We start from the raw sequence: 18999 nt of genomic DNA, 5'->3' as shown, positions 1-18999 counted from the left end.
GAGGAAGCTTCTGCGATTTGAAGTGAAACGTCCTCGCGTCAAGCAACCCAGTTCAGTCAAAGATTCAAGCTTCTCTACTATGGAAACCACCTGGACAACTGACAGCCTACACAGAAACTGGAGTGGATGTCTTATCCCAAGTTGGCAGAATGTGACATGTTTCGATATTTTCTTTATTAATGTCAATATGTTTGCTGTTCCTCCGTGGTTTCCTCGTGTCCACCGTCCTCAGAACTAACTCCTGTTACAGCTTGTGAAAAGTTCCTTAATTTAATTTTAGTCTGGAGATGACATTGTTCATTCGTGAATACTGCTCCAAGTCAGACACCCGATTTTTCCAGCTAGAAATTTTTTTGTTCTTGTTCTGAGTTCTGATGTTTTAACTGTTTGATTTCTCCCAAGGTCTGTAACGATGTGGTTTTGCTTTAACAAAGAAGCCATTTCCACAGACTGAGGTTAAAGGACAAGAACACCTGATCTGATTTTTGTCCACTCACTCATCTTCAACCGCTTATCTGGGATTGGGTTGCGGGGGCAACGGCTCCAGTAGGGGACCACTAAACTTCACTGGTGCATCAAGTTCATCCCATTTGAACCATTTTCTCCTTATTTTTGTCCATGAGATCAAATCCACACACACAGTAGGTTTAATCCCTGTAATTGTCCCTGTAGCCCTGTAACCACTGGTTAAGGTGTTGGGCTTGAGACCAGAAGATCCTCGGTTCAAATCCCAGCCTGACTGAAAAATCACTAAGGGCCCTTGGGCAAGGTCCTTAATCCCCTAGTTGCTCCTGGTGTGTAGTGAGCACCTTGTATGGCAGAACCCTGACAACGGGGTGAATGTGAAGCATAATTGTCAAGTGCTTTGAGCATCTGATGCAGATGGAAAAGCGCGATATAAATACAGTCCATTTAATTGTGATACATGTTGCTTACATGTTTTTTTGTTTTTTTTTAAATATTACTCCTTCACTATATTTGGCTTGAAGTCGTGTCTGAAAGCCTTGGCGAGTTCCTCCACATATTCAGCATACCTCCCAGTCATCTGCAAAGAAAAGCAGAAAACACTTCAGCGATTTATTTTATCTGACAAGCCACAGGAGCAAGAAAAAACCAAGCACATTTAATGCTGCTTCTAACTTAACCAAATCCAACGTGTATATGGTGATATTACCCTCACAACAAGCCCAGACATATCCACCAGGTGGCAGTGTTCAGCAGGTGGCAGACAGATATCTTACTGAGACCCACAAAAATGAGTTGCAGTTTTGGATTTTATTTATTCATTCATTTTCCTGTTGCCTAAGGAAACAGGAAAATTGCCAACAACCATAATCCATAACCTTGTGATCATGAATTTTATATTTTATACACACATTTATTTATATATTATTTTAAATCTCAGTTGTCATTGTTCCACAACATGTGGTAGGGGTGCCACCCATTCTAAAATCCTGGAACCACCGTTGCATGTCAGTAATTCAAAATTAACTGCAGAAAGTGTGAAAGATAGTATTAAAAAATAAAAACTTCATAAACTGAATTAGTTAATTTAACATTAAAATGTTATTGGTTGATAAAATGGCAGTTTAATTTTCAAAAATTTTCTTATTTCACAACATTTTCTCTAGATTTTATTTTGAAAATGCCACTTTGAGTTATTTAATAATGCATTCTCTGTGTTCTTTTCTGTAATTATTCTTATGGTTCTTAAGGTTTATATATATATATATATATATATATATATATATATATAGTTGTCAGTTTCTGAATGAATACAAAGCTGTGACATCACTTTAGAAACAAAAGCAACAGAATGCTCAGGAAGACTTTCACCTTAAAACTCCACTTGTCACTGATTTGTCGGTTCAGGTTGAGATCCAGTTCGACCACCAACAACCTGTCTTGGGTTCTGGAGAGTCCAGGAGTTCTGCTGCCATCAGGAGCCGCCACATAGCTCGATCCGTAGGAGTGACCAAAGTCATGATAAGCTGCACCAAAAAAAAAAAAAAAAAAAATTTAAATTGTTCTCCCCTGAAATGACTGCACAGCATCAAAACAATACTACTAAATAATAAAATTAACAAATGTGATTATTTATATGTATATGTCATGGACCTCCAAATCCGAGGCCATGGTTCTCGACCGGAAAAAGGTGCTTTGCCCTCTTCAGGTCGGTGGAGTGTCCTTGCCTCAAGTGGAGGAGTTTAAGTATCTCGGCGTGTTGTTCACGAGTGAGGGATGGATGGAGCGTGAGATCGATAGACGGATCGGTGCAGCATCTGCAGTGATGCGGTCGCTATATCGGACCGTCGTGGTGAAGAGAGAGCTGAGTAGGGGGGCAAAGCTCTCGATTTACCGATCAATCTATGTTCCGATCCTCACCTATGGTCATGAGATTTGGCTCATGACCGAAAGAACGAGATCGCGAGTACAAGCGGCCGAGATGAGTTTCCTCCGCAGGGTGGCTGGGCACTCCCTTAGAGATAGGGTGAGGAGCTCGGTCACTCGGGAGGAGCTCGGAGTCGAGCCGCTGCTCCTCCACGTCGAAAGGAGTCAGCTGAGGTGGCTCGGGCATCTTTTCCGGATGCCCCCTGGACGCCTCGCTGGAGAAGTGTTCCGGGCACGTCCCATCGGGAGGAGGCCCCGGGGAAGACCCAGGACACGCTGGAGGGACTACATCTCTCGGCTGGCTTGGGAACGCCTTGGGGTTCCCCCGGAGGAGCATGTGGATCGGGAGGTCTGGGCGGCTTTGCTTGAGCTGCTGCCCCCGCGACCCGACTCTGGATAAAGCGGAAGAAAATGGATGGATGTCATGGACATGAACGAGCAAAGCTCTTCAGCATCTCACCATGTCATTTAGATCCTTCAGACTTTTTTTCAGTAAATGCTTCTGGAGAGCATTAGCATGGCTAAAAATCTTCATCTTCGCAGGGCCCTGCCCCCAAACCCCCAACTACAGCCCTCTTAACCCCCTGCCACTTTAAGCATTTTCTTTATTTGCATTCTCACATGCCTGGAAAAAGAGTTCTCACCATCTCGTTTAGGTCCGTCACACTTTATTTTCAATAAATATGGTGGGAGCATCATCATGGCAAAGATCTTCTGCTTCTGGGGAGCTTTGACCCCCAGAACCCCCAACTACTGCCCTCTTAATCACCGCTGTTATAAGCATTTCCTTAATTTGCATCTTACATACCTGGAGTCCTCACCAGGTATTTAGGTCCTTCAAACTTTTCTTTTGTAAATGCTTCTGAGGAGCATATGCATGGCTAAAAATCTAACCCTAACCCCCCCTCCCCGCCGCCAACGTCACCCCTGTTAACCCCCTGCCACTTAAATCTTCTTTTTTTTATGTTGATGTAAATTCAGATTCTAACTTTTCAGCAACTTCACAGTTTGGCTGCACAATATGGCCAAATTAGCTGAACGTTCAGGTCTTTTTATGAAAAACCTCCTCTACACCACTCCATCAGAAAGCTTTCTTACATAAACATGTCTAAGTTTTGTTAAAAAACATCGGTGGTCTATGGGGCCCTCAGGTGGTCTGGGAGGGCATTCCACAGCTTTGGAGCTGCAGAGCAAAAGGCCTGGTCACCCATGGTGCTGAGCTTGGTTCTGGGGGCTTTGAGGGTGTTTGTATTTGTGGATCGCAGTGTGCGTGTGGGGGGCTGGGGGGGTGAGGAGTTCCTTGAGGTATTGGGGGGCATGTCCATAAAGGTACTGGTGTGTGAGGAGGGAGACCTTATACTCAGTTCTGAGTGGGACAGGGAGCCAGTGGAGAGATTTGAAGACGGGGGTGATGTGGTTGTATTTGCGCACCCCCATCAGGATCCTGGCAGCACTGTTCTGGATGCATTGCAGTCTCTGTAAGTTCCTGCCAGAGATCCCGATGAGGAGTGCATTACAGTAATCCAACCTGGAGGAGACAAAGGCATGGACAAGCTTCTCTGCATCAGCCAGGGTAAGAGTTGACCGAAGTCTGGCAATGTCCCTGAGATGGTAGAATGATGTTTTACAGAGATGTTTGATGTGGGTGTCAAAAGTGAGTTGTGAGTCAATTTTGACACCTAAGTTTGTGACAGAAGTGGAAAGGGGAATGCTTTGGCCAGTAAAGGTAATGCTGGTGATGGTGGAAGAGCAGAGCTGACCAAGTGCCAACAAGAATGGCTTGTGTTTTGGAGCTGTTTAGTTGAAGGGAATTTAGCTTCATCCACGCCTCTATCTGCTCCAAGCAGGTGGTCAGTGTGGACGTTGGCAGGGGAGCTGTGGAAGTTGGAGTTGTTCTCAAATAGAGTTGTGTGTCATCAGCGTAGCAATGGTAGGATATGCTTGCTGATGACCTGGCCCAAGGGAAGCAGGTAGAGAGTGAAAAGGGTGTGGCCCAGCACAGAACCCTGGGGGACACTACAGATGACCTTATGGGTGTGTGATCTTGCTTTGCCCAGGGTGACATGCTCAGTTCTGTCGGTCAAATAGGAAGTGAACCAGTTTAAAACATTTTCTGAGAGTCCTATGGTATGTTGCCAATGATGAAGGAGGATTTTGTGGTCCATTGTGTCCAAAGCTGCTGTTAGATCAAGGAGGATGAGAAGAGATGGGGAACCAGAATCTGATGCCATCAAAAGGTCACTGGTGACCCTGACCAAGGCTGTTTCTCTGCTATGGCCAGGGCGAAAGCCGGACTGGAACTTCTCAAAAAGATTATTGTGCTTGAAGTGGTTGTGAAGTTGTACAGCGACCATTTTCTCCAGAACTTTAGATTAAAAAAAAAAAAAATGGCATGGTGATGAAAGGAGAGATGGCAGAGATACTGGCCTTATAGTGTTGAAGTAAACAGAACTAGACTTAATATTAGGAAATTCTTTTTTAAATCAAAATCAAATCAATTTTATTTATATAGCGCCAAATCACAACAAGGCGCTTTATATTGTAAGGCAAAAGCCATATAATAATTACAGAAAAACCCCAATGGTCAAAACGACCCCCTGTGAGCAAGCACTTGGTGACAGTGGGAAGGAAAAACTCCCTTTTAACAGGAAGAAACCTCCAGCAGAACCAGGCTCAGGGAGGGGCAGTCTTCTGCTGGGACTGGTTGGGGCTGAGGGGAGAGAATCAGGAAAAAGACATGCTGTGAAAGTTTTAAGCCTAATCTTAAAAGTAGAGAGGGTGTCTGTCTCCCTGACCCGAATTGGGAGCTGGTTCCACAGGACAGGAGCCTGAAAGCTGAAGGCTCTGTGTGCGGAATTCCTCCGCACATCTGTCTCAATGTGCTGAAAAAGTGCAGACGTCCAAGTCTTCCGCAATTCCTGTGGAAGTCAGACGACGTCCCGGATCAACACAGCATCCAGTGTGGAAATGAACGGCACATTTCACTGTTACAGAAGTTTTTGTCATGGAAAGAGGAGCGGAGGAATTCCGCGCGTCACGGCGGTGCCGCATGGCGCAAAGCAACGCCGTGATGAAGCCTCACAGGACATGTTCTGGCATGTCCAGGCTCATCCACAGTTTCTGGGATAGTCACACGACTGAAAAGCCACCGAAAGCAGTCTGAAAGCCATCTGAAAGCCGTCCTGTGAGACCAACACTGAGGTGGTTTTGTGCCGCGCCATGAGCGGCACGGTGGCGCATTCCTCCGCTCCTCTTTCCATGAAAAAAACTCCTGTAACAGTGGAATGTGCCGAAAAAGTGCTGATGTCCACGCCTCCTGCCTTTTTTGTGGAAGTCAGACGACTTCCCGGCTCAACAAAGCTTCACGTTGGAAATGATCTGGTTGTTTGAGCAGGGTTTCAGCCTGTCGATCGGCGCTCGGAGTGCGCTGCGCTCTCAGCCGCTGTGGGCGGTCTTTAAACCGGCTGGAGCACTCCTTAATCTGTGTAATCCCCATAAAATCGTCCCTGAAAGCCATCTGAATTTTCCGAATGGTGTCCACCTGGAGGTCTCACAGTTTCTGGAAAAATTTGATGCAGCAAAGCTCCAAATCGTTCAGACATTTATTCACAATAAAAATCCGACGAGAGGGGTGGACCACTGCTCACACAAAGCCTGCTCACAGGCGAATGACGCAACCGACAGGCGTGAAAAAACTCACGCATGCGCACGAAGGTTCAAGCTTGGCTGATGCAATCACACGTGATTCAAATCCATATGGTTTTTGCAAAAAATAAAAAGGTCGGATACTTTTCTAACAGACCTCGTATAATACAAAAGACGGATCAAAAGGGTTTTTCAATGTTAAAATCAAATATCCGCTAAATCCGCAATACGAATCAGGGGCCTCATGTACAAAGACTTGCGTGGATTTCCTACTGAAACATGGCGTACGTTAAATGGTGAATGGACTGCATTCACATAGTGCTTTTCCATTGCATCAGATGCTCAAAGCACTTTACAATCATTCCTCACATTCACCCTGATGTCAGGGGGCCAAAACCCACAAACTGGCGCAAGCACAAAAAAAAAACATTTCAATTCAATTTATTTTCATTTTCATTTATATAGCGCCAAATCACAACGGAGTTGCCTCAAAGCGCTTCACACAGGTAAGATCTAACCTTACCAACCCCCAGAGCAACAGTGCTAAGGAAAAACTCCCTCTGAGGAAGAAACCTCAAGCAGACCACACTCAAAGGGGTGACCCTCTGCTTGGGCCATGATACAAACATAAATTACAGAACAATTCACAGACGAATATACAAGAAATGCTGTTGGCGCACAGGACAGGAGGATCGCCAACACGAATACAACTCCCATCTCTGGATGGAGCTGCACCTTAAACAGAGAAAAAACAGAATCAGGCATCAGAAAGACAAAAAAAATACTGTATAATTTGCCAGCATTGAACAACAAGAAAAACAGAAGTACTAAGGTGATCGCCGGCCACTAGCCCTAAACTTCACTAAAAGACCCAGAATTTAGGTAAAGTTGAGGCAGCGGCCCGCTCCAATTACTAATGACATGAATTAAAAGAGTAAAAAGCATAAAACAAAACTGTACCAGTATGCTAGCCATATGAAAGGGAAAATAAGTGCATCTTAAGTCTGCACTTGAAAATCTCCACAGAATCTGACTGTTTTATTGATGCAGGGAGATCATTCCACAGAACAGGGACACGATAAGAGAAAGCTGTGACCCGCAGACTTCTTATTCACCTTAGGGACACAAAGTAGTCCTGCACCCTGAGAACGTAAAGCCCGGGCTGGTACGTAAGGTTTAATTAGGTCAGCTAGGTAGGGAGGTGCCAATCCATGAATAATTTTATAGGTTAGTAGCAGAACCTTAAAATCTGATCTCACTGGGACAGGAAGCCAGTGAAGAGACGCCAAAATGGGTGTAATGTGGTCGAACTTTCTGCTTCATGTCAAAAGTCTGGCTGCAGCATTTTGAACCAATTGGAGACCCCAATGCTAGACTGCAGTAAACCAGAAAATAGAACATTGCAGTAGTCCAATCTAGAAGAGATAAATGCATGGATCAGGGTCTCAGCATCAGCCATAGACAGGATGGGACGAATCTTCGCTATATTTTGCAGGTGGAAAAAAGTAGTCCTAGTAATATTTCTAATGTGGAGGCCAAAGGACAACGAAGGATCAAAAATTACCCCAAGGTTCCTCACTTTGTCAGTGTGATGTATGACACACGAGCCGAGGCTGAGTGTTAAATGGTCAAATTGATGCCAATGTCTCACTGGACCAAGAACCATCATTTCAGTCTTATCAGAGTTTAAAAGTAGGACGTTTCTGGACATGCAGGGAGGGTGTAAAGTAGAATTAGTAGTGTACTTTGTGCACTAAGAAATCCAAGAATGTGGCCAAGCAAACACGAGCTAACCAATAATGGATAAGCTAACCACTCAGGCTCACACAGACACAAATAAATGAATTAAAATTCACAGCAGTTACACTGAAAACCTAACAGAAGTATTAAACAGGTAAAAAAGCAGCAGCTATAAAATACATTAAACAGTTAATTAACAGGAGTGTAAAAAATGAAATGAAAAAATGATGGGGGTCCAAAATAGCTAAAGCAAGGTAACCGCTAGCGAAAATGCTAGCCACTCCTAAGATTTTACACAGGAGTAAAATAATTACTTAAAATTCACAGCAGTTCAACTGAAAAACGAACAGAAGTATTAAACGGGTAAAAAGGAAACAGCTATAAAAAATAACGACGGAGAGGGGAGGGGTCAACCTAGCTAGCGAAAGCTAACTGCTAGCGATTCACAACAGGACTGTTGTTAAATAACGTTCAGAGTAGATACAATTAATAACCAGAAGAGTGCTAAACAGAAATAAATTAAAGAAGCGTATACAGCGGTATGAAGTTCAGAGTGGCGTCACAGCAACAAACGATCCGTCAGAAGCAAGTTGCCAGATCTGTGAAAATCAGTAATTCAAACACTTCAGATGTGTCGAAGTGTGCGTATGCATGGAGCCAAGCACGTTCCGTTTGTACATCCCACTGAACATGGAACTGAGCGCACATGAACATGTGCCACGTCCACGCCCCTTTTTAAATATGCAAATGTATTTAAATAGCCCCTGGGACCTCTGGATTCCCCTCTCTGTCCGGAATGATCACAGTAGAAACGTGTGTACGTCCAGGGGCGTCGGACTGGGGGGGGGGGGGGGGGGGTAAAGGGTACTATGTACCCAGGGTCCAGAGCATGGGAGGGGGCCCACAAAAAACTGGCATTTAATACATTTTTGTGTTGCATTTTATTAATGTCCATACAATTCATGTTGCAAAAGAATATAATTAGAATGAATGTATAAATGTTGTGAAACATAATTCTGCTTTATAAATAATATTGAAAGATCTCTGAGGGCCCTTCCACCCCTGCACAGTTGTTCAATGGTTTAGTCCAGGCGCACAGGCGACACTCCCCCCCCACACACACAAACACATACACACGTCCCAAATGGGATCTGACAGCATGAGGAGAGGTTTTTAGGCTGAAATAAGACGTCTTTGCTAAAAAAAAAAAAAAAAAAAAAAAATCAAAGTCCGGATTTCAAAAAATAAGAGAAAAAAGAAAACTATGAGGGTAGGCTGAAAAGTTCTAAGGCTGACTATGATGCAGTTGTCGAATTGAACAAATTCAGGGTTATTTTTCTACATAGTCTCCCTGTAACTCCACACACTTCTTCCAGTGGTGCTTGAGTGCTTCGATTCCCTTGGCATAGAAGCTTTCATCTTGAGAGTCAAAATACTCCTCAATGGCAGCCGTCACCTCATCATTGCTCTGATAGTGCTTCCCAGCCAAGTTTTTTTTTCAGGTTTGGGAACAGATGAAAGTCCGAGGGTGCCAAGTCAGGGGAGTATGGTGGGTGATGTACCAGTTCGAATCTACACTCGTGGATAGTGGCCATGGCCACTGTTGACTTGTGAGCTGGGGCATTGTCTTGATGGAACAGCACCCCTTTAGTCAGCTTTCCTGGTCACTTCTTTCTGATAGCCTCGCGTAACTGTCTCAGTAGGTTAGAATAGTACTGTCCATTTATGGTTTGTCCCTTTTCAAGATAGTCCATGAACACAATGCCCTTGGCATCCCAGAAAACTGAAACCATGACCTTCCCTGCAGACGAAACGACCTTGGCCTTCTTTGGAGGTGGTGACCTTGGGTGTTTCCACTGCATTGATTGTTTTTTTGTCTCTGGTTCAAAGTGGTGAACCCAACACTCATCCTGGGTAAGAAAATGTTCCATGTAATTGGCTGGATCCTCTTCAAATTGCGCCAAGTTTGCCTTCGACATGACTAGCCTGGTGCGTTTCTGATCAGGCATCAGAAGACGTGGCACCCACCGAGCTGACACCTTTGACATTCCAAGTTCTTCATGCAGAATGTGTTCAATTCTCTCACGGGATATTCCCACAGCATCTGCTAGCTGATTAATCGTCGATTGTCTGTCATCCATCACCATTTCACGAACAAGGTCAATGTTTTTCTGGGTTGTGGCTGTTGCAGGCCGCCCAGACCTTGGGTCGTCTTCAAGGCTCTCTCTGCCCCTCTTAAATTCAGCTGCCCTCTTCTGCACTGTAGATATGGAGGGAGCTTCATCCCCTAATGTAGCAACCATAGCCGCAAGAATGTCCTTGGGCTTTAACCCCTTCTTATGCAGGTACTTAATCACACCGCCATGCCAGATTTTGTCCATTTTTGCCATTTCCCTCTACCACGAACTTTCAAACTTGGCTATGAACCACAAACTGCCTCACAACCTGGAAGAAAATAACACAGTTAGTCATCAGAAGAGTTGAACTTAATGCATGCCAAGTTTTATTGAAATGGCATTTCTCCTTCTTGGTGACCGTTAGAACTTTTCAGCCTACCCTCGTAAATGAGGGAAAACAGCTGCTAACCAAATTCTTTGAAAAGAGAGGTGAACTCGAAAACTATCTTAACGTGCACGCAGGAAACTTGCTAATATCACGCTGGTTTTGGTGGCAAAATCAAGCTCAGCGCCAGAAAAAAATATTAAGGGGGCGATGAGTTTATCACAGAAAAAAGTGCGCAGCGGAGGGGATGTGCCTCTGAGCGTGCGTAATGAATCGGGTGCGCTCCTAGAAAGCTCATGTATTTAGGCTACACCGTTGTAAGAGACTGACTGAGTAAGAGTAAAGAGTTATGACAGTATTTTTTTAATCATTATTTGAACGTATAGACCCTCGGTCAAGTGATCTCCTGCATACCACAAAACCAAACCAACAACTGATCTGAGAAACGACATGAGACAATAGATTAACCCCACATACAGTCCTCCATCATAAGCGCAAACACAGCGCAATTGGGCATGTGCGCCACTCCATGGCACAGAGCCCAACTACACATGCAGTCACAAAGTTCTTCTGAAAAACTGGAGCGATCTGAATTTGGTTGGATGAATATGGGTGTGTGTGTGTGTGTGTGTGTGTGGAGACAATTCACCTCGTTCACAACGTGACAGACCTTAACGATGCGCCGTTATGCGCAACAGCGCGCAACAACGCGGAACACTATTCTTGACCGTGCGTAATGGTTCCTGATAATTCTCCAGCAACACGTGCCATTAATCGTAACGTGTGGTAACAGGTTGCAGCAGTTCCTGAGGACACCTGACGCCTCTGCCCTGAATCATAACATTCGTGATCAGCGGCCAAGAATGTGTACTTCGTGGCATTCATGACTTGTCGTCGTTATGTGTAAACGCAGCGTTAACACCCTCCCCAAGTGAGTCGTGCTGCATGATCTGCCTTTTGCTTCGTGGACTTGATGAATCCCAGGAACTCCAGCTCTGACACTGCTTGAATAAATCGAGCGTGCTTTAGTTCGTCCACCTTGCCATAATCGCTGGACTCAGGATCCTTACCCTCTGCCGCACTGACAAGCGCAACCCTCAACCTATCAAATCGCTTGAACACAGACACACGCCATATCTGTTTGTTTTAAAATTAATTACTTTAGTTAATTAATTTGGTTTATTTGTTAAATACGTGATATTATTGAATAACTAATATTTTGCTATATTTTCCAGTATTTCTTTTTCTTTCTTTTTAATTTTTATTTTTTGATAACGCTCACTCACTGTTAAGCGATGAATTACACTTACTTTTATTTAATTACTTATTTTGGAAAATTGTGTTAAATTAGATATTTTGCTGTGGCTGTAGATTTTATATCCCAAACCCTAATTTGTAGTCAAGTTAACACTGGGGTATATCTCTGTTAAAATGCACTGGGATGCACCAAATTGCACCATTTTTCTTGAAAATGCTGCAATTTGGTCCCCCAGACCCCCCGACTCAGTATTGTTCTCTCAACTTTAAAAAGGGTTGTGACTCCCAGGTGTGATTAAGGTATACATGATTTAGACCTGGTTTGACTACGCATTAGAAATTTGGTGTTTCCGTTAATAAAAAAGAACATAACAGTGTGTGTGTGTGGGGGGGGGCTCAATATGGCTAGTACCTAGGGCCCAGAATTTGGTGCTACACCCCTGTGTACGCCAGCCAGGATTTTTGCATGATGCACTGCACATTTCCATGGTTATTTCACTTTTGATACATCTGAACATTAGCGTGCAGACGGGCGTATGCCATGTTTTTGTGTGTATGCACACTTTGTACATGAGGCCCCAGATGCAGATCAAAATTAGTCTGTTCATTGAAAGTGCCAGTTTGCACCTCATTACCACAAATGAGAGCGACTGAGACACTTTTGAATAAGATATAATGCAAAATGTACAGCAAATGGGCTTTTCAATATAATTCAAATATCCACAAAATCCATAATCCAGATCAGATCCAGATCAAACTTTGTCAGGTGTTAGTGACTGTCAGTCTGCACCTCAGTTTCAAACTTGAGCGTGATTGGGGAATGTTTGATTTAGATATAATAAAGACACATAATATACATTAAAGTTCTTGTTCTTATTCATGGACAACCACCTGTAGTTCGCTCTCCTTTTACAGCACAAGATTTCCTGGATTACTTTGAGAAGAAAATAGAAGACATCAGGTTAAACATATCCTGGCATGCCTTAATCCAGACACTACACCCTGCTATTTGAGTTCTCGCTAGACATGCTGACAAAACTCGCAATGTCAACAAAAAGCACAACCTGCTTATTTGATCCTATACCAACAAAACTGTTTAAGGACCTGTGGTCCACTCTTGGGCCAACTGTGCTGGAAATTATTCATCTCCCATTAACTTCTGGATCTGTTCCTCAATGTTTCAAATCTACAGTGATTAAACCATTACTTAAGAAACCTAATCTTGACCCAAGTGTGTTGAAAAGCTATCGGCCGATATCAAATCTATCATTTTGCTCTAAAATTCTGGAAAAAGTGGTTTCACAGGAGCTCGTGGAGCACCTTACTGAGAATAATCTTTTTGAACCACTGCAGTCTGCTTTTAGAAAATATCATTCCACAGTTTAACCTACAAGTTGTAGGTTAAGGAAGTAATATTCTGAAAGTCTGTTTGTTATTAATATGGACTGAGTTTACTGAATGACATTTGCTATAAGATGGGTAATCTGTTCTTTAATGTTTTGATTATAGAATGTCGTATTATATATATATTTTCCTTCTCAACGGGAATTACATGCTGTTAAGCCATGAATTACACTTAATTTTATTGAATTACTTATTTTAGAAAATTGTGTTGAATTAGATATTTTTCTGTGACTGTAGCTCTTATATCCCTAACCCAAACCCTAATTTGTAGTCAAGTTGACATTGGGGTATATGTCTGTTAAAATGCACAGGAATGCACCAAATTGCATATTTTTTTCTAGAAAATGGTGGAATTTGGTCCCCCAGACTGCCCCCCAACTCAATATTGGTGTGATCTAAGGTATACATGTTTTAGACCTGGTTTAACCTCTTAAACCCTAGAGTCCCCAAATTTGGGGACTTGCCCTGTTTTGGAACATTTAAACACTCATAACTAACCAATGCTGACACCAACATACACATCAAAATGTCAAGCGAAGTTTCCTCTACAAAAGTATCCACTTCAATCACATATCAACTAACCACAGCTGAAACGCCAAGCAAATAAAGACATAAATCGGAATTCATTTTTTGGGGAAAAAACAAAACAAAAACAACTCATTTACTCCTACCAAGTATTATTTACTTTCATTTTTTGCATCCACAACATCCCTTACCAAAAAATAGTACTGATAAGTATATAAAAAGTAAACTGGAAGTATACTTGAAACATACTTGCATGTACTACTTTTTGGTAAGGGATTCCCTAGGACCCGTCTTTTAGCTGATCCAAACCTTTGCATTTTTGACCTTGTACAAGCTGAGATATAAATTACAATGTATGGGAATGTGATTTTGGTGAAATAGGCTCTAGGGCTTAAGGGGTTAACTACGCATTAGAAATTTAGTGTTTCTGTTAATAAAAAACATTACAGTGGTGGTGGTGGTGGGGGGGGCTTCAATATGGCTAGTACGTAGGGCTCAGAATTTGGTACTACGTCCCTGCTGATGGCTGGGAAATCCCAGACAATCAGGGTCTGAGGACTTGCTGCAACCTTCATCCATTTTCACAGCTGTTGGGTTACAAATCAAATCAATTCAAATCAATTTTATTTATATAGCACCAAATCACAACAAACAGTTGCCCCAAGGCGCTTTATAACACGGTTATAACAAGGCGCTGTAACACGGTTTTTAATAGCCTTTACACTCTACCTGAACCATCTGCTGTTTTTAATAGTTTTGAGCCGGTTACTCTGACACTCCTCACTGAGGTTGTCCAGAGCATTAAACCCAGTTGCTGCTCATTGGACACTATTCCAGGAAAGGTTTTTAAAGAGGATTTAACACTGTGGGTCCGAGCTTGCTCTCTTTTATTAATAGCTGCCTCAGCTCTGGGACAGTTCCAGCCCATTTTAAACATGCTGTAGTTAGGCCTCTTCTTAAAAAGCCCAACCTAGATCCCTCAGTTTTATCTAATTTTAGACCAGTGTCAAATTTATCGTTTTTATCTAAGGTTTTAGAAAAAGTTGTTTTTAATCAGTTGCAATCGTTTTTAGAACACAACTCTGTTTTAGATAAATTTCAGTCGGGTTTTAGATCTCGACATAGCACTGAGTCAGCTCTTTTAAAAGTACAAAATGACATTCTTTTATCGTTGGACTCTAAAAAAACCTGTGCTGCTGGTGATGTTGGATCTAACAGCTGCGTTTGATACTGTGGACCACTCAATCCTCCTCACACGTCTGTCCCAGCAGGTTGGCCTCCAGGGGACTGTCTTGGAGTGGTTTCAGTCTTATTTGACCAACAGGACTTTCAGGGTGATGGTTAATGACTTCTCCTCCTCCACAGTTCCTCTGACCACTGGTGTGCCCCAGGGCAGTATCCTCGGACCGCTCTTGTTCTCTTTGTACATGCTTCCACTGAGTTCAGTCATCACCAAACACAATCTTCAGTTTCATTTTTATGCCGACGACCTCCAGATTTATATGCCAGTTGTGCCTAATAATACAAGTGCTTTGGACTCCATACATAGCTTTTTTAAGGATATTAAGGACTGGCTGGCTCAGAATTTTCTGCACTTTAATGAAGCCAAAACAGAGTGTATTCTGTTTGGAGCTAAAACTAACCAGATCTTGGCTCCCTGGCTCCTTATCGTAGGGCTGTGGTAAGAAACCTTGGTGTGCAGTTTGACGACTGTTTAAAATTTGTGAAACAAATTGACAGTGTGGTAAGAGCCAGTTTTTTCCAGCTGAGACTCCTGGCAAAAGTCAAACCCAAAAGGACCTTGAAAAGGCTATGCATGCTTTTATCAGCTCCCGGATTGACTATTGCAATGCACTTTATGTTGGTATCACTCAAGGCTCTCTAAACCGACTCCAACTGGTCCAGAATGCTGCTGCTCGCCTGTTGACCAAAACCAGGAAGCACAGCCACATCACTCCTGTACTTTACTCCCTGAACTGGCTTCCAGTCCGTTTTAGAGTTGATTTTAAACTGTTAATGTTTGTTTTTAAAGCTGTAAATGGCATTGCACCTTCTTATTTATGTGACCTGTTAAAAACACACAACCCTGTCAGAGCACTTCGGTCTGCTGACCAAAACTTTCTTGAGGTTCCCAGGTCCAGGTCCAAACAATGGGGTGACCATTCTTTTGCAGTAGCAGGTCCTAAGTTGTGGAATGCATTACCTCCTGAACTGAGGTCCATTAATAGCTTGCCTCTATTTAAAGCTAAGTTAAATGTTGTGTGTTGGGGGGTGTGGCTGGACATTTTGGTGTTCTTTTCTTTTCTTTGCTCTCCAGGTGGTATGCAAACTGGTTTTTGTCTGTGGAGAAGGTGCTGGCAGAAGAGTCCTTCACCCTCATCAGCATGATTTGCAGCACCTGTGGATGATGCTCACATGCAAACTTAAAGACTTTCAGCTGAAGCAGATAATGAGATGGCGTTCTGCATTTAAGTCATGAGTGATTCAAGCAGAATTGCCGGGAACGCGACCTTGTGACGTTCGTTTGTGAGACGCTGATGACCGCGCCTGGGTTTGACACATTGTGCCTGTGAAGGAGGACGGGTGAGGGACACATGCTGTCAGCACACATCAGAGGTGATTGATTGTCTGAATAAGTGTTAATAGTAATTTGGTATTTTGTTACGCAGTATATTTGAACATTGATGAGAATTGTGCAGCTCGCTTCTCACGGCCGTGGCGTGCGGACTGATGATCCTCCACCTGTTGTGAGAAGCTGCTCATTTACATAAAGCTTAAATTCAGACCTGAATGTGTTGCTGATAGTGTGTGCCTTTGAAGGATATTAGTTGTAGCTGTTGACTTACCTCACCTCTTCTATCCTTCACAGAGTCAGTTTGTTGTGTCCACCTGGGGGGTGTTTGGCGGTGAATGTGAGTCCAGAAGCACCGGGCTTCGATCCCTTTGGGCGCTGGAGAGCGCGCCGTCCTTCACTCCGCCAGACAAACGCACTTTATGTTGTACACCGAGTATTGCACAAGAGGGGGATAATAAAATTGTTTTGTTTTTTGAAACTGCTTTCTGGTTATTTAGCGCTGGGTTCAGTCAGACACAGGTCCGCTCCTCAACCCGCGTCGGCACATAACATTAAAAACATACTTGTTCAGGGCAGCTTTTTGCACATAATTGCTTTGACACTTTTTTGTCTATTTTTATTCTATTTTGGATGCTCTTATTGTGTTTTATTGTGTTTTTCGTACTTTTCTTTTTATTTTATCTCTAGCTGGTGCTATTGGAAAGCACTTTGGTTCAGTGAAAACTGTTGTAAAGTGCTATAGAAATAAAACTTGATTGATTGATTGATTTATATTGTAAGGCAAAAGCCATACAATAATTACAGAAAAACGCCAACGGTCAAAACGACTCCCTGTGAGCAAGCATTTGGCGACAGTGGGAAGGAAAAACTCCCTTTTAACAGGAAGAAACCTCCAGCAGAACCAGGCTCAGGGAGGGGCAGTCTTCTGCTGGGACTGGTTGGGGCTGAGGGAGAGAACCAGGAAAAAGACATGCTGTGGAGGGGAGCAGAGATCGATCACTAATGATTAAATGCAGAGTGGTGCATACAGAGCAAAAAGAGAAAGAAACAGTGCATCATGGGAACCCCCCAGCAGTCTACGTCTATAGCAGCATAACTAAGGGATGGTTCAGGGTCACCTGATCCAGCCCTAACTATAAGCTTTAGCAAAAAGGAAAGTTTTAAGCCTAATCTTAAAAGTAGAGAGGGTGTCTGTCTCCCTGATCTGAATTGGGAGCTGGTTCCACAGGAGAGGAGCCTGAAAGCTGAAGGCTCTGCCTCCCATTCTACTCTTACAAACCCTAGGAACTACAAGTAAGCCTGCAGTCTGAGAGCGAAGCGCTCTATTGGGGTGATATGGTACTACGAGGTCCCTAAGATAAGATGGGACCTGATTATTCAAAACCTTATAAGTCCCTTGTGTTCAAGGTTCCTATTGGACAGGCAGTCCTCTACTTTATTGGTTGTCCAAGTGTCCTGACACCCAAGACTGGCAGACCAACCTAACATCAGACAAGTGTCCAGACTACAAGTTTTCTCATCTGACCTGGTCCATTAAATCACCATCTCACCAGTTCATCGTCATTATATGTTCTTTCAGTTTAGTAGATGGTATTATTTTTGAGTTATTGCTTGCACAATGGACTCACATTCGCTTGTTTCTCTGATACTGTCCCGGTGCATGTAAAATAAGGACATGCATCCTGGGTATTTTATAAACCTCTTCGTGGGCTGTGCGTGTGATTCTTTGAATTTACAGCAAAAAACACCAGATTGTGTTTTAAGAATAATGATGCTGTTTTAAGAATGCACAAAAGTGGTGAGACTACATAGTTTAAAACTCAAAAACAAAAATGTTTATTGTGGATCTGCATGAATAAACTCTCAGTTTGAAATAAATAAGGTCTTATTTCTGTAAATTCAGGCGGGGACAGAAAATCATTTTCATGCGGTATTTTTCTTCCCCCTCCATTTGCTCCAATTAGGCGTGCCCCGCCCACAACGCCTTAACTCCGTCTGTGACTGGATACATTTCAATAGGGTTGTCCGGGCGAAGACGAGCTCGGATTGTGATTGGCGGAGCTGCTTGTCTGTCTGTTGGATTTGTAAAAACGGATCATACCACATTGAGTCAACGCAGGGCGCCGTCCGGTTTGTTTACGGTGAGAGCTGAAACCGGGCTGTGGTTCAGCGACACGGTTGTGGTGAGTTTTCCTTTATTTCTCTTAACAAATCGCGTGTCAATCACATACTAGTTATGGAAATGTAAAATATTCCCGCAGAGGCGATTAAGTATTTGGAAACCTGACTGTTCCGGGCTACGGCTAATTCCCGGTTCTAAGAGCGTTTTGATGTCTAAATATAGGCGTAAATACTTCTGCGTAGCTGTGGCAGCGCTGTAATAAACTGTGACTTCAGTCGTTACTGTGTGCATTTTTGACTTAAACCGCTGGTCAGTAAACGTCAGGTAAAGTTGACTGAAGCTAGCTTTAATGTGTTCCAGCAACTAGACACCACTCTGAGTCATACCGCACGCTGTTATTTCATTACAACTAATTCAAACACCACAGAGATGTAAAACTAGACAGATTTATCAATGTACACTTATTTCTGAAAGCTGAATTTAAAGTTTTACTAGATGGAGTTAGTTGGCGTTACACAAAATGAACGCAGAATATCGGTAAATCATAGATACCTGCCAGTAAACATTAATTTCCTTTTAAATACGATCAAACACTTAGTCATTGTGTTATATTTGATTTTGTTTATTGTATATTTTATTATACTGGAACGGTTATCCCAGTAAACATTAATTTCCTCACAAGTCAACTTGATACCCAATAATAATTAATTTATATTCATGTTAAACTGGGAAAACTCATGTAATAACGTAACAGTAATAATAATCTTAATGTCCAAATTCTGATTTTTGAGAAACTGCAGTAAAGTGTCATTTATGTTAATAAATTAATGTACCAAAA

The 18999-nt window shown here is 42.8% G+C and overlaps 1 long non-coding RNA gene across 1 annotated transcript; it reads right to left on the bottom strand.

Moving 5' to 3' along the window:
• Positions 1–910: 910 nt before the first annotated feature.
• Positions 911–8439, bottom strand: LOC117527977. The gene is made up of 3 exons (XR_004565648.1): positions 8312–8439; positions 1837–1991; positions 911–1045 (listed from the first exon to the last, which is right to left on the bottom strand). It is a non-coding gene; the product is annotated as an uncharacterized LOC117527977 (long non-coding RNA).
• Between the last annotated feature and the right edge of the window lie 10560 nt (positions 8440–18999).

Source organism: Thalassophryne amazonica, chromosome 16 (assembly GCF_902500255.1).
Source record: "Thalassophryne amazonica chromosome 16, fThaAma1.1, whole genome shotgun sequence".
NCBI classification, from domain to species: domain Eukaryota; kingdom Metazoa; phylum Chordata; class Actinopteri; order Batrachoidiformes; family Batrachoididae; genus Thalassophryne; species Thalassophryne amazonica.
This window is presented reverse-complemented; position numbering and strand designations above follow the sequence as displayed.